Genomic DNA, 15,803 nt, shown 5'->3' on the forward strand with positions numbered 1-15,803 from the left:
TATGGTCTGCTCTGTTTCTCTCTGGCCTTTATCAGTTTCTTTTGATTAAAGAATCCAAGGGCCTGGGTGGTAGGTAACACTTGAACTTCAAACTTGTCATTAAAGGGTGACGTTAATAGTAGCGATGATGACAATGAAATAATCAAGATGAAAATAATAATAACTAGCATTTATTGAACACTTACATACTGCCAGACGAGTCTGATAGGTTTACTAAGTAATTACTAGTACTAATGCTGGAGAAGGCAATGGCACCCCACTCCAGTACTCCTGCCTGGAAAATCCCATGGACGGAGGAGCCTGGTAGGCTGCAGTCCATGGGGTCACTAAGAGTTGGACACAACTGAGCGACTTCACTTTCACTTTTCACTTTCATGCATTGGAGAAGGAAATGGCAACCCACTCCAATGTTCTTGCCTGGAGAATCCCAGGGACGGGGGAGCCTGGTGGGCTGACTTCTATGGGGTCACACAGAATCGGACACGACTGAAGTGACTTAGCAGCAGCAGCAGTACCAATGCACTTTGCTACTAAACTCCATGAGAACCGAGACCATTACATTTTTTCTTAACAATCCATTCCCTGGAGCACAGTAAGAATTTAATAAATATTTAATGAATAAAAAAATTAGCGTTAAGTTCCTCAGTCGAATCGGCAAGATGGACTTCAGTGCCAGAGCGGGGCTGATGGCCCGTGGTTTCGCATCCTTGGAGGTCAATTGAAGCGCCAGATCCCTGCGAGGAGCAATAGGAACCAGTGGTTTTAAATTTTCTAGGCAACCGCTGATGGATTGACAGTATGTTGGGGCCTAATGGTGTGCACAAAACAAAAAGCTGAGATTTGAGAAGACAAATGCCCTTCTCGCGCTCGACAAGCTTCTGAGAAGCCGGGCAGCCGAACCAATTTCAGCCTGAGATACCGCCGCTTTGGCGCCGTGATTTTGCAATCATTCAACTGCTCTAGTGCGTCCTGACTGCTCTAGCCCCTAGAGGAGGTGACGTCGGAAGTCTCGACTGCTCCTCGCGGGGCGTGTCCACCCGCCGGCGTTTGCCCCACCCACTCCCACACGCTCCACTTCCGGAAGGGCCTGTCGCGCTCTCTGTGGCTAGGTGTTTCTACGCCTGACAGGTTAGCGTCCACGCGGGAGAAAAGAGTCGGGTCAGTCCTACTCCAAAAGCATCTGTTCCCGTCGTTCTGGAGACCGCTTTTGCGCGAGGGGCGAACTGTTTCTAGGGCAGCACGTCAGGGGCCACCTCCTTGTTGTTGCTGGGTCGCGACCTCCTGGAGCTGCGTAATTGGGGGACCCGTGGTGGGCTAATCTTGACCTTGCCTCGTGGTCCTTGGTGAGCATTTCCAGGAGCACATTTGTGAAGAGGTGGAACTGTGCACTTTGTCGGTGGTCCCAGGTTACAACAGTTTGAGAGAGGCCCTGCCTAGATGATTGTGTAAAAGAATACTCTGGCTCGGTGGTCATGATAATTCGTCTCCATCACAGCTGAGCTCCATAAGGGGGCTGACCGTAGAAGTGATTTTCAGCGTTTAAGTGATTTTTGGGTGTTTGTATAAGCGTGCGTATGCATGTTTGTCAGTCTGTGCGTGTGTGGAAAGGGCTGTAATTTAGAAAATCCACAAGTATTATATTTTGCTACTTTTCCTGGGCTCTTCCCCTCATTCCTCTTTATTCTCACCTGAGGGGCATTGCTGTCCTTCACCTTTGGACATAAACAACTCTCTACTTGAACTTACACATTTAAAACACAGATCTGACTGTTAATCCTCTACTTAAAACCTTACTGGCCTTCCCATTGATTCAGGATAGTACAAATTCCTTTGGGTGGATTGAAGACACTTCAAAGTCTTGTTTATGATGAATTTTTCAGTCTCATCTCCTTTCATGGGAAACACACGAACACATACGTGCTGTATGTCCCTGTCATGCCATCCTGCAGTAATTTCATCTCTTTGGCTATGATAGTGTTTTATAATGGTTTACCCACGTTTAGAAATTTACTTTTCCATTCAGTCAGAATTTAGTGATTTCATGGTTATTGCCAGACACTGTTTTAGGAACTGGGGGGAAAATGGAGTTAAAATTGGGGAGAAAAAGCCCAACCTGCAGTCCTTTTGAAAAATAACAGCTTGATTGAAATATAGTTCACACACCATGGAATTTTTAAATACACATTGCTTTTTAGTGCATTCACAAAGTTGTACAACTGACAACCACGGTTTTAAAACATTTTCATCGCCCCTGAAAGAAACCTTGTACCCATTAGCAGTCTCCCTTGAGTTCCTTCTTACCCTACCCCACTTTTAGCTCTAAGGAACTACTAATCTGCTGAATATATAAATATATTTGTCAATTCTGGACAATTCTAGAATAGGCTGATAAATAATAAACCATGTGGTCTTCTTTCGCTTAACATGTTGAAGTGTATCAGCACTTCATTTCTTTTTATTGCTAAATATTGTTTCACTGTGTGGATAAACCACCAGTTACTTATCCATTGGTCCTGTTGATGGGTATTTCAGTTGTTTTGGTTATCCTAAATAATGCTGCTATGAACGTTGGTGTACGCATTTTTTTTTGTGTGAGCATAATGATTTCATTTCTCTTGGCTATGTACGTAAGAGTAGGATTCCTGGGTCATATGGTAATTCTACATTTAACATTTTGAAGAACTACCAGACTTTGTTTTTTTTTTTTTAAAAGCAGCAGCTGCTGCTGCTGCTGCTGCTAAGTCTCTTCAGTCGTCTCCGACTCTGTGCGACCCCATAGACGGTAGCCCACCAGGCTCCTCCGTCCCTGGGATTCTCCAGGCAAGAACACTGGAGTGGGTTGCCATTTCCTTCTCCAATGCATGAAAGTGAAAAGTGAAAGTGAAGTCGCATAGTCGTGTCCGACTCTTAGCGACCCCATGGACTGCAGCCCACCAGGCTCCTCCATCCATGGGATTTTCCAGGCAAGAGTACTGGAGTGGGGTGCCATTGCCTTCTCCGAATTTAAAGCAGCTTCACCATTTTATATTCCTGTAAGCAGTGTATAAAGGTTCTGATTTCTTCACATCCTTGCCAACGCTTATTATCTTTTTAATTTTTTTTATAATTCTAGCTGTCCTAGTGGGTGTGAAGCATTGTCTTGTTGTGGTTTTGATTTGTATTTCCCTGATGGCTAATGTTGAGCATCTTTTTGTGTGCTATTGGCCACGTGTATATCTTCTTTGGAGAAATGTCTATCCATTCCTTTGCCCATTTAAAAACTAAGCTGTTGTTTACCATTGAGTTGTAAGAGTGCTTTATATATTCTAGGTCAGGTCTTTCATCACCTGTATGACAGTCTTCGGGATTATACAATAGTTCCTTTAAATGGGAAGCACATGAGCTTAATTTTGACTTTTCCTGGGGACCATGTTATACAGATATGTGGGAGTAATTCAGAGTGAATTACTAAGCGTGAAAGACCAGGCTCAGGAAAATTGACGCGAAGATCCTGTGAGCAGCATTTTAAGATTTGAAAGATGAAGCAATGGAAAACAGTTTATATAATTTTTCTATTCCCTGCTGATTTTGCCTTTTCCTTATTGATTTGTAGGAGGTTTTTCTGTAAAGATATTAGCCCCTTAGCTGTTAGATATGGGACAGATATTTTCAGACTACTTGTTAACTTTTTTCTGTATTTTACTATTGTAATGCTTTACGTTTTTATGTGGTCAGTACTGTGAATGTTTTCCTTAAAAGGCTTCTGGGTGGTCGTTTGGGATACTGTTCTTAAATGATAGGAATTACAGAAACCGACATGTTAGTTACCTGGTTTGTCTGAGTTGCTGGTACTACGTTTAGCTTTACTGGCAAGCCTTATTTTATTGTGCTTTGATTATTGTGTTTTTTTACAAGTTGAAGGTCTCTGATGCAAACCTGCATCAAACAACTCTATTGGTGCCATTTCCCCACAACATTTGCTCACTTTGTGTCTCTATGTTACATTGTGGTAATTCTCACAATATTTCAAACTTTGTTATTATTAATTTGTTATGGTGATCTGTCAACTGTGATCCTTGATGTTGCCATTGTAATTGTTTTTGGGTGCATGAACTGTGCCCATATAAGACAGTGAAATTAATTGAGAAACTTGTGTGTTCTGACTGCTCCACCAACTGACTTTTACCCTGTTTCTCCCTCTCTCCTTGGGCTTCCATAGTCCCTGAAATGTAATATAGAAATTAGACTAATTGATAACCCTGCAGTGGCCTCTAAGTGTTCAAGTGAAAGCAGGTATTACACCGTCAGGCTTCCCGAGTAGCTCAGCTGGTAAAGAATCCGCCTGCAATGTGGGAGACCTGGATTTGATCCCTGGGTTGAGAAGACCCCCTAGAGGAGGGCATGGCAACCCACTACAGTATTCTTGCATGGAGACTCCCCAGGGACAGAGGAGCCTGGCAGGCTAAGTCCATGGGGTCACAAAGAGTTGGACACGACTGAGCGACTTTCACTTTCACTTTGGAAGAAGTTGATTCCAACCCTCATGGATAACTTTGAGGAGTTCAAGACTTGGTGGAGGACATAATTGCAGATGTGGTGGGAACAGCAAGAGAGCTAGAATTAGTAGTGGAGTCTATAAAGATGTGACTGCATTGCTGTGATCTCATGATATAACTTTAATGGATGAGGAATTGCTTCTTATGAATGAGCAAAGAATGTGATTTCTTTGGATAGTACCTACTCCCAATGATTATGTGAAGATTGTTGAAATGACAGCATAGTATTTAGAATATTACATCAACTTATTTGATACAATGGTGACAGTGTTTGAGAGGTTAACTCCAATTTTGAAAGAAGTTCTCCTGTGGGTAAAATGCTGTGTAACAGCATTACTTGCTACAGAGAACCCATGTAGGAAAGGAAAAGTCAGTGGATGCAGCAAGCTTCATTGTTGTCGTACTTTAAGAAATTGCTGCATCCACCTCAACCTTCAGCGTTCATACCCTGATCATTCAGAGTGTGTGTGTGTCGCTTCAATCATGTCCAACTCTTTGTGATCTACGAGCCAGCCAGGCTCCTCTGTCCATGGGATTCTCCAGGCAAAATACTGGAGTGGGTTGATATGCCCTCCTCCAGGGGATCTTCCTGACCCAGGGATCGAACCTATGTCTCTTACGTGTCTGCTGCATTGGCAGGCAGGTTCTTTACCACTAGCACCACCTGATGAGTCAGTAGCCTCCAACATCAGAGAAAGACCCTCCACCAGCATAAAGATGTGACTCTGAAAGCCCACATGATGGTTAGCTTTTTCTTTTTTTAGCAGTAAACTATTTTTAAATTAGATATTTTGCTTTTAGATATAATACTGTTGCACACCTAATAGTCTGTAGTATAGTGTGAACATAACTATCACATGCCCTGGGAAAACAGAAAATTCATGTAACTCACTTTATTGCAATATTCACTTAATTGTGACAGTCTGGAGCGGAACCCACAATATCTCAGAAGTGTGCCTGTAGAGTGTTCATTGTTTCAGACTCTTGTGCCTCCCTGTCTTTCTGCCTTGAAAAACATGCTAAAATCTGCTTCAGCTTTGTTCTTTAAGCTTTCTATAACACTTAGTTATTTTCTTATTCTCATCTTCATGTTTAGTATAGTGCATTAGATTTTTGAGAGCTGTGCTGGACAGTTGGTCATCACATAGAGGTACTTAATACATGCCCGCAGAAGTTTATTTGAAGATTTTATGTGTGCAGAGCTTGAGTGTAACTATGCTGGTTCTGTATTGGTTGTGACATGCTGGGAATAGTAGTTTTATAAAATCCTATTAACATTATTTGGTGTTTGTTTTTCTCATTTCATTGATTTAAAGGTAGTGGTAATTCAGGTATTTTTAGGGTCTCTGAACATTTTGAGTAATTGAGGAAAACTATATATCATAGCTCCCTAGAAAATAGCTCCCATGTAAAATTCTAATTTACATGCAATACCTGAGGCTTCATTATTTCCATATGGCCTGATTTGTCAGGAGGACTGTGTGTTTCTTGCTATAGTATTTGCTTTTTTTTTTTTTTAATTATGGTAAAATGTCCATAACATGAAATTTAGCATTCTGACCATTTAAGTGTACTATTCAGTGACATTAAGTGCATTCATTTTGTTGTGGAACTGTCACCACCATCCTCTCCAGAACCTTTATCTTCCTGAACTGAAATTCTGTATAACCTGTTACATAATAATGCCCCAGTTCCCCCTCTCTCCAGCCCCGGTAACCACCTTTCCACTTTGTCTCTGGAATACAGTATTTCTCTTTGTGTCTGATTTATTTTGCTTTGTATCATGTCTTTCAGGTTCATCCTTGTGGCGTATTGCAGAATTTTCTTCCTTTTTAAGGCTAAATAATAGTCCATTGTATGCATATATCACATTTTGTTTATCCATTCATTAGTTCATAGATATGTGGGTTGTTTCCATCTTTTGGCTATTATGAATAGTGCTTCTATAAACATTGGTACACAGTTATTGTTTGAGTTCTCTTGAGTGTATACCGTTAAGTGAAATTGCTGGGTCATAGGATAATTCTCGGACTTCCGAGATTACTTACCAGTAGCGCAGCTGGTAAGTAATCGTCCTGCAATGCAGGAGACCCCGGTTTGATTCTTGGGTTGGGAAGACTCCCTGGAGGAGGGATTGGCTACCTATTCCAGTATTCTTGGTCTTCCCTGGTGGCTCAGATGGTAAAGAATCCACCTGCAATGCAGAAGACCTGGGTTCGATCCCTTGGTTGAGAAGACCCCTGAAGAAGAGCATGGGAACCCTCTCTAGTATTCTTGCCTGGAGAATTCCCATGGACAGAGGAGCCTGGTGGGCTACAGGCCATAGGGTCGCAAAGAGTCGGATGTGACAGAATAACTAAGCACAGCACAGGGTAATTCTTGGTTTGAGTTTTTGAGGAACTATCAGTTTGCTTCAGTGTGTTTTTGTCATTCACATAAAATATGAGGCTTAAAAGAATTGTGTAATTTAGGCATGTATTAATGATCACATTTACCTTTCTAAAAATATGAATTCAAAGAGCCAGCTCCTGGTTGAAGGTATGTGGGAGTTTTTGTCTTAGGTTTTGGAAATCTTGGAGTTTTAAAATTACATGCTAGAATTCAGATTAAATAAGTTTACCTGGATAGGTTCCCAGATCCCAAACTTGTTTATGATCTAATCTCCTGCCTTTTTTTTTTTTTTTTTTTGCTGTTGTTTGATTTCAGTGTTTGTTTTCTGTGTTTTCAATCTTTTGGGGAAATTACTTGTCATGGCAGTTGGTAAGATGGGGGTGATTTTGCAGACTTGTATCATTGCAGAGGTCTGGATTGTTGTGTTATGCTGAGTATCTCATTGGATACTTTGGCAATTACTCTGGTATGTTGTAAATACTGCTGCTTCTGACAGGCAAGTTTAGTGCAAAGACATCCATGTCATTAATTAGTGAAGAGTGGGAAATGACCAATATTATTCTGTTATTACTATACCATTATTTTTTCAACTACTCCCCTGAAGTTGGAAGTGTTATGTTGTTGTGGGTACTGGGATCCCTCTCAATAACTGGCCTCTCTGCGATCAGTGGGGAAGTGTAGACAAACAGACAGCAGTATGACTCACCAAATCTTAGAAAACTAAGATCTCATGCTTGCCAGACTCTCTCTTCCCCTTCCGCTCCGACTAAACACACTCATATAAAATGCCTTTATAATTCTTCTTTTGAGGTTACCAGAGAAAGGTGAATATTAATTCCTAGTTTTTGGTAATAGATTGTTACCTTTCATCAGACTTGTTTTTGCTAGGGATAAAGTGATTTTACTGCTGGTGTACATCATTAACCTTTAGAAATGCTTCCAAGTCCATATTAAATCTTTCAACATGCTTGTGTCAGATCAGGACCTTTCTATAGCTCAAATTGAGGTATAAACAGCAAAACTTAAATTTTATGTTGATGTTTTTGCATTCTAACTTTATGATTTTTCTTCCTTTCTATAAACACGTGGCGCTGAGTATTTTTATCCTCTTATTCTGTCCTGTCCTTTATCACGCAGTACAATTGACTATTTTACCTTTTGGTTTAGTTCTGTAAATTGTAATACACGTATAGATAGATTAGTGTGACTGCTACTGTAGCCAGGGTACACCTCACCTCAGAAACTCCCTCCTGCTCTCTTTAGGGTCACCTTTCCATTGCCTAGGTAACCAAAAAGTAAATGTCATTTTGTGCTTTTTACTGTGGGAAGCAGTAAGGTGATTTTCCTTCCTTTTCTCTTTATCAGTGATTTTTACTCAAATTCGATGGACTAAAAAGGATAAAATAAACCTAATCCCTTTTCATTTTCTTTCAGAAACTCAAAACTTTTTCACAAACTTCATTAGGAATAAGATCATTTTTGCCTGTGATGCCTTCCAACAGGGGGCAGTGTTGGGCCATAACAGGACACAAAGATTGTCTGCTGCAAAAGAACTAGAAGTTTTTACTTCAGGAAAACAGGACAGTTAATTAAGAATTGACATTTAACTCTAGAATCCACTTTCTTTGGATCTATTCCCAAAGCTGTCTTACTCCTAGCAAAGCAGTCTATGGATGAAAGCATCCTTTAATTCTTTTGTATTTGTTTTCAGATAGTTTTAACTGTTTGTAGAATTAGGAGTTAAGTCTTAAAGGTTAACCTTTATGTAAGGAATACCTGCAGTATTATGGGTGAGTCTGTGAATCCTCCCTTCCAGCCCCTCCCTGTGATCTGGTAGACGTTTATCAGAGACGCACGTCAGGTGTTCTGTATTCCAGTATTCTTTATTGTGGGCAGGAACCCCATCTGTAACATCCCTCAGAGTTGATAGCGTGAATTAATCAGCAAATGGAGCAGATGCAGAAGAAAGATGCAGATTTTGATCGCCAGGTTCTGAGTTTGAAGCTTTAATGGAGATGTTTAGTGAGAAATGATGAAGTGGAGCCTGTGAGACATTCACAGTTAGGTGATTCAGGTTTTCAAGCCTAACTCACTTAAAAAGGGATTCCTAATTTTTATGTGGTAGTATGTACTTCCCTGGGAATTGGTATCACCATTTATCCGGATGCTCATGCAGGATACTGGGAATCATCTTTAAGACCTCTCAGCATTCTCTTAATTCTACCTTTTAGGTAGACTTTCTCAGACCTGGTTACTTCCTCTCTGCTTCTGTCATCCAAGTCCAAACTATCTTTATCCCTCACCGGGATTCCGCTTCCTAACTGGTCTGCCTAAATGTGATAAAGAATCTGCCTGCCAATGCAGGAGATGCAAGTTTGATCCCTGGGTTGGAAAGATCCTCTGGAAAAGGAAGTGGCAATCCACTCCAGTATTCTTGCCTGGGAAATCCCATGGATAGAGGAGCCAGGCGGGCTACAGTCCATGGGGTTGTAAAGAGTCAGACATGACTTATCGAGTAACCAACAAAAAAATGTGATATTTCTACTTTATTTTTCACACAAAAACTATTTTAAAAAATATAAAATGTGATCATGTCAAACTCTTAGTTGAAACTTTTCTATTATTTACCATTATGCTTAGGATAAGCCAGAAATATTTAGTTTGACCAACAGTCCACCCTTCCAGCCCCTCCCTGTGATCTGGCTTCTCTGCTTACTGCTACAGCCTCAGATTATGCCACTTTTCTCTTGGTCGCTATGCTCCATCTTCTCTGATGTCTTCTTTGTTCCTTTTTTGGACTAGGGGAGCAGAATGGAAGCAGGGGGACCTGTTTTTAAGCAAACATGCATTTTAGGTAAAGAAGTGATGGCTCAGGGATATATTAAAGTTTGTGGCTCATGGGGACTCATCACTTTGTCACGTTTCCACTCAGATCTCAGGATAAAAGCACATCTGACTTCAGATTCAGTGTAGAAAAAAATTATATTCTGATTGAGAAAAGGAAGTTTAGGACCAGGCAGTCATTACCCTGGTATATTCGACGTGTAGACAATGCTTTGTATTTGAGAACTTTGAGTGTGCCTAAAATGACTCTCTTTGTAAAATCATTCTTCTCGCTTTTAATTATCCATTAACTTTGTTTTTCATGAGTTTGAGTCTTGCCGCAGCCACCGGTTGGCCCACACAACCACCTGGGGCTTAGATGCTGTTGGTGGTATCCGAGTAAGCGGTAGTAGTGCTGCCTGTTCTTGGATTTCTGGCTTCCTGGGGCAGTTCATTCCTTTTTGCAAGAGTTTAAGTTATCTGTCTCGTCGAGATCTCTGGCCTGCAGTTTTCCCACACTGGTTCTAGCTTTCCTTGGAGGCACAGAGAACAAGCCTAACTTCTCTTCCCCCATTAGCTCTTTAGCTATTGAAGTTGCTGTTGTGGCTCCCAGCATATTCTCCTTTGTAAATCTCCTTAGCTTCAAGTATTTCTCATTGTCTTCACTATTCTGGGTACTTTCTACTGACTGTTCTCCAGTTAAGTGTTTGAAAGTGTGTTTTGAGATTGCATGCCACACAGTCACTTAAGACACGAGTTAAAAGTGAAGATTCTTATTGGATTAAGATGGTAAATTAACTTCTGATCTAGCTCCCTATTGATACCCTACTGAAACTATAGTAAAGTTCTGTATAAAGTAAAGTATAGTATAGTAAAATTATGTCCAAAGGACAGAACATCAGGCAAGGAGATGAGCAGTACAGTTTGAAAAACTGGAAAGCCTAAACAAGAATGAGTGGCAATTTATCTAGACACCCAAAACTGGAAAGCTTAAACAAGAATGGCAGTTTATCTAGACACGCAAGACTCATGAACCCTAAATTGGCAGAAGATCAGATTTACCTTGTAAATCCTCAAAAAGCTCAAAAACTAGGCAATACCAGATATCTCTGGAAATTGGGATACAAGGGAGATGAAATAGGAAGATTGGGTGAATATTGCTGATTAGTAACTCCCAATGGATGCTGTTCACTTTGGGACAGATTCTGGAGACTCACAGCAATGATCTCTGGATAAAATCGGATTTCCATGTGGGAAGGCATTCCTAGCATTTCTCAGGAAATTTTACGTTTATTTGAATTCTAAAAGCTGAGGAAAATCATTTAAATAGTGAGGGAAACAGGAAAAAGGAATTTAAAATTCCCTGAGAATTAAAGCTTAACAATCAATACTGCTGGTTACCATTTGTTTTAAGAGTTCCACTGCCATCAAGGGGAAAGCAAGAATGGGGCATGCTGACATACTGAGTAGAAAGTACAGGTCTGGGAACTGAGAAAGAAGCGTCTGGGAGAAAAGTGGAATCGTGATTAATAAGCTGGTCTTACTCATAGTTTTTGCCATCTTATAAATGTTTTCATCCTCTGCTGCTAACAGGTATTCTTAGGAGTAAAATAAGTTTATATTAATTGTAAATCCTATGAGTGGTGTTCCAAGAAATAAAAAGTTTGGGAGCAAACTAAATTAGTAAATTGGCAGTAACAATTTATTATTATTTTTTAAAATTATTTTTTAAAAATTTTATTTTATTTAACTTTACAATATTGTATTGGTTTTGCCATATATCTAAATGAATCTGCCACAGGTATACATGTGTTTCCCATCCTGAACCCTCCTCCCTCCCCATATCATGCCTCTGGGTCATCCCAGTGCACCAGCCCCAAGCATCCAGTATCGTGCATTGAACCTGGACTGGCGACTCATTTCATATATGATATTATACATATTTCAATGCCATTCTCCCAAATTCTCTCACCCTCTCCCTCTCCCACAGAGTCCAAAAGACTGTTCTATACATCAGTGTCTCTTTTGCTGTCTCGTAGGGTTATTGTTACCATCTTACTAAATTCCATATATATGAGTTAGTATACGGTATTGGTGTTTTTCTTTCTGGCTTACTTCCCTCTGTATAATAGGCTCCAGTTTCATCCACCTCATTAGAACTTATTCAAATGTATTCTTTTTAATGGCTGAGTAATACTCCATTGTGTATATGTACCACAGCTTTCTTATCCATTCATCTGTTGATGGACATCTAGGTTGCTTCCATGTCCTGGCTATTATAAACAGTGCTGCGATGAACATTGGGGTACACGTGTCTCTTTCAATTCTGGTTTCCTCAGTGTGTATGCCCAGCAGTGGGATTGCTGGATCATAAGGCAGTTCTATTTCCAGTTTTTTAAGGAATCTCCACACTGTTCTCCATAGTGGCTGTACTAGTTTGCATTCCCACCAACAGTGTAAGAGGGTTCCCTTTTCTCTACACCCTCTCCAGCATTTATTGCTTGTAGACTTTTGGATCGCAGCCATTCTGACTGGCGTGAAATGGTACCTCATAGTGGTTTTGATTTGCATTTCTCTGATAATGAGTGATTTGAGCATCTTTTCATGTGTTTGTTAGCCATCTGTATGTCTTCTTTGGAAAATTGTCTATTTAGTTCTTTGGCCCATTTTTTGATTGGGTCATACAATTTAGTATTTTGTGTAGTACTGTTAACCTTGCTATGAGATCTCAGTGTTGTATATATAAATATTACCCAATAGTGTTTGATGGTGTTTTCAAGTTCAGAATATTCACTGATAAACTGTAGGTTTTTTTTTTCCCCCCAAATACTAAGGAATTGAAGGTATGAATGTTTTTATGGAATACTCCAGTATGAAATGAGAACTTAATATAAAATCTGAATACTAAAAGCAGTATTTCAAAGCAAAGCCAAAACCAGAGCAAGCAAAATAGTTTATTATTAAATTACAGGCAATTATAGAGGTAACATGTGCCCCAGTACTTCACCTGAGGATTCTTTTTTGATACACTTTGTATTTGACCAGTGTCAATGCAAAATGAGTGGAATTTTTCTACATCTGGAATATTTATTATGAAAGACTTTTGAACAGGACAAATAATACATGGTGTATTTTAAAATTTCATGTGTATTTCAACTTTTACAAAGATGTTAATTTGTCATTTTATATTCATGTTTCTTTTTAAAGATCTTGCTCTTTTCTCAGATTTCTCGAGAATAATGGTATATAACATTATATAAGTTGAAGATGTGCAAAGTGATTATCTGGTACATGTATGTATTTTGAAATGATTGCCCCAGTACAGTTAGTTAATACCTCTGTCACCTCACATAAGTACCACTTGTGTGTGGGTATGTGGTGAGGACATTTAAGATTTACTCTCATGGCAACTTTCAACTATATAATAGTATTAACTGTAGTCACTATGCTGTACATTAGATGCCCAGAATTAATTCATCTCATAATGGGAGATTTTTGTTTCTTGACCAGCCTCTTCCCATTTCCTCAGTCCCGAGCCCTTGGCAAACGCCATTAGATCCCCAGAATTAATTTATCTTGTAATTGGAGATTTTTGTTTCTTGACCAGCCAGTCCCAAGCCCCTGGCAAACGCCATTCTCTGTTTCAATGAGTTTGCGATATACATTCCATATATAAGTGGTATCATGGAGTAAATGTTTTTCTCTAACTTGTTCAGCTCTCGTTTCATTGATGTGTCCCAAATAGCAGAATTTCCTTCATTTTTTAAAAATGACTGAATGATATTCTAGTGTATGTGTATATATCCATTTTTATCCATTTATCTATCAATGGACACTTTGGTTATTTCTGTGTTTTCATTACTGTGAATAATGCTGTAATGAACACAGGGAGTATGGAAGTCTCTTTGACATACTGATTTCATTTCTTTTGGATTTATAACCAGAAGTGGGATTGCTGGATCATATGGCAGTTTTACTTTTAATTTTTTGAGGAATATCAATACTGTTTTCCATGCTGCTAAGTCACTTCAGTCGTGTCCGACTCTGTGCGACCCCATAGACGGCAGCCCACTAGGCTCCCCGTCCCTGGGATTCTCCAGGCAAGAACACTGGAGTGGGTTGCCATTTCCTTCTCCAGTGCATGAAAGTGAAAAGTGAAAGTGAAGTCGCTCAGTCGTGTCTGACTCTAAGCGACCCCATGGACTGCAGCCTTCCAGGCTCCTCCATTCATGGGATTTTCCAGGTAAGAGTACTGGAGTGGGGTGCCATTGCCTTCTCCAGCTGTTTTCCATAGTGCTATACTGATTTATATTCCTGTCAAAAATACAGAGGGGTTCCCTTTTCTCACGTTCTTCTCAACACTTATCTCTTGTTTTTTTTGGGGTGTGAGGTGGTATCTCATTGAGGTTTTGATTTGCATTTTTCTGATAATTAGTGATGTTGAGTATCTTTTCATGTGCTTGTTGGTCATTGTATGTCTTCTCTGGAAAAATGTCCGTTCAGGTCCTTTGTTCATTTTTAATCAGATTATTTGCTTTTTGTTATTGAATTTTATGAGTTATGTATTTTTGATATTAGCCCTTATGAAATACATGATTTGCAAATATTTTCTCCTACTCTGTAGATTGCCTTTTTATTTTGTTGATTCTTTTGCTGTGCAAAAGCTTTTTGGTTTGATGTAGTCTCATTTGTTGATTCTTTTGGTGCCATATCTGAAAAAGTCATTGCCAAGAAAATGTCAAGGATCTTTTAATCTTACTTTCTTCTGGGAGTTTTATGTTTAAGGCCTTACATTTACATCTTTAATAATCCATTTCTGAGTTCATTTTGTGAGTGGTGTAAGGGTTTCATTTCATTCTTTTGCATGTAAATATCCAATTTCCCCAGCAATATTTATTGTAGAGATTAGCTTTTCTCAATTGAGTATTTTTGACTACTTTGTCAAATATTGGTTGACCATATATACATGGGTTTATTTCTGGGCTCTCAATTCTGTTTCATTGATCTACATGTCAGTTTTTAATGCCAGTATCTTATTGTTTTGATTGTTATAGCTTTGTGATATAGGTAAAAATCAGGAAGTATGATTTTTTTTTCCTTCTCAGGATTTTTTTGGCTATTTGAGTCTTTCATGGTTCCATACAAATTTTACAATTATTTTCTATTTCTGTAAAAAAAATGCAGTTGGGATTTTTGTAGGGATTGCATTAAATCTATAGATGGCTCCGAGGTCAGGGGCAGAAGCCAGGAGGACCCCATGCCCGAGGGGTGGCGGCCAAGAGGAGTTACCCCACGTCCGAGGTCAGGGGCAGCGGCCGAGAGTACCAGACTGCGATGGTGCAAGAATGGCCCAGAGGAGCTACCCCGCGTCTGAGGTCGGGGGCTGTGGCCTGGAGGAGCAACCCCACGCCCGAGGGAGGGGCGGTGGCCGGGAGGACCAACCCCACATCCAAGGAGCTGTGGCTGCGTGGGTGCAGGAGGGCCTAGAGGAGCTATCCCACGTTGAAGGTCAGGAAGGGCGGCGGTGAGGAGATACCCCTCGTCCAAGGTAAGGAGCAATGGTTGTGCTTTGCTGGAGCAGCCGTGAAGAGATACCCCACGCCCAAGGTAAGAGAACCCCAAGTAAGACGGTAGGTGTTGCAAGAGGGCATCAGAGGGCAAACACACTGAAACCATACTCAGAGAAAACTAGTCAATCTAATCACACTAGGACCACAGCCTTGTCTAACTCAATGAAACTAAGCCATACCCGTGGGGCAACCCAAGACGGGCGGGTCATGGTGGAGAGATCTGACAGAATGTGGTCCACTGGAGAAGGGAATGGCAAACCACTTCAGTATTCTTGCCTTGAGAACCCCATGAACAGTATGAAAAGGCAAAATGATAGGATACTGAGAGAGAAACTCCCCAGTTCAGTAGGTGCCCAATATGCTACTGAAGATCAGTGGAGAAATAACTCCAGAAAGAATGAAGGGATGGAGCCAAAGCAAAAAGAATACCCAGCTGTGGATGTGACTGGTGATAGAAGCAAGGTCTGATGCTGTAAAGAGCAAT

General features: G+C 40.3%; 1 protein-coding gene across 9 annotated transcripts in view; it reads left to right on the plus strand.

The window, feature by feature from the left end:
• The first annotated feature begins 1,041 nt into the window (after nt 1-1,041).
• The window catches only part of LOC133246312 (cytochrome c oxidase assembly factor 1 homolog), a 95,332-nt gene continuing 80,570 nt past the window's right edge, over nt 1,042-15,803 (plus strand). For 3 of the 9 annotated variants that reach the window (XM_061414491.1, XM_061414485.1, XM_061414487.1), the window contains exon 1: nt 1,069-1,158. The gene's annotated coding sequence lies outside the window, so the exon portion shown is untranslated. The other 6 variants (XM_061414486.1, XM_061414489.1, XM_061414488.1 and 3 more) reach the window with 4 other exon arrangements.

The sequence above is a fragment of the Bos javanicus genome, chromosome 4 (genome assembly GCF_032452875.1).
Source record: "Bos javanicus breed banteng chromosome 4, ARS-OSU_banteng_1.0, whole genome shotgun sequence".
In the NCBI taxonomy this organism is placed as follows: domain Eukaryota; kingdom Metazoa; phylum Chordata; class Mammalia; order Artiodactyla; family Bovidae; genus Bos; species Bos javanicus.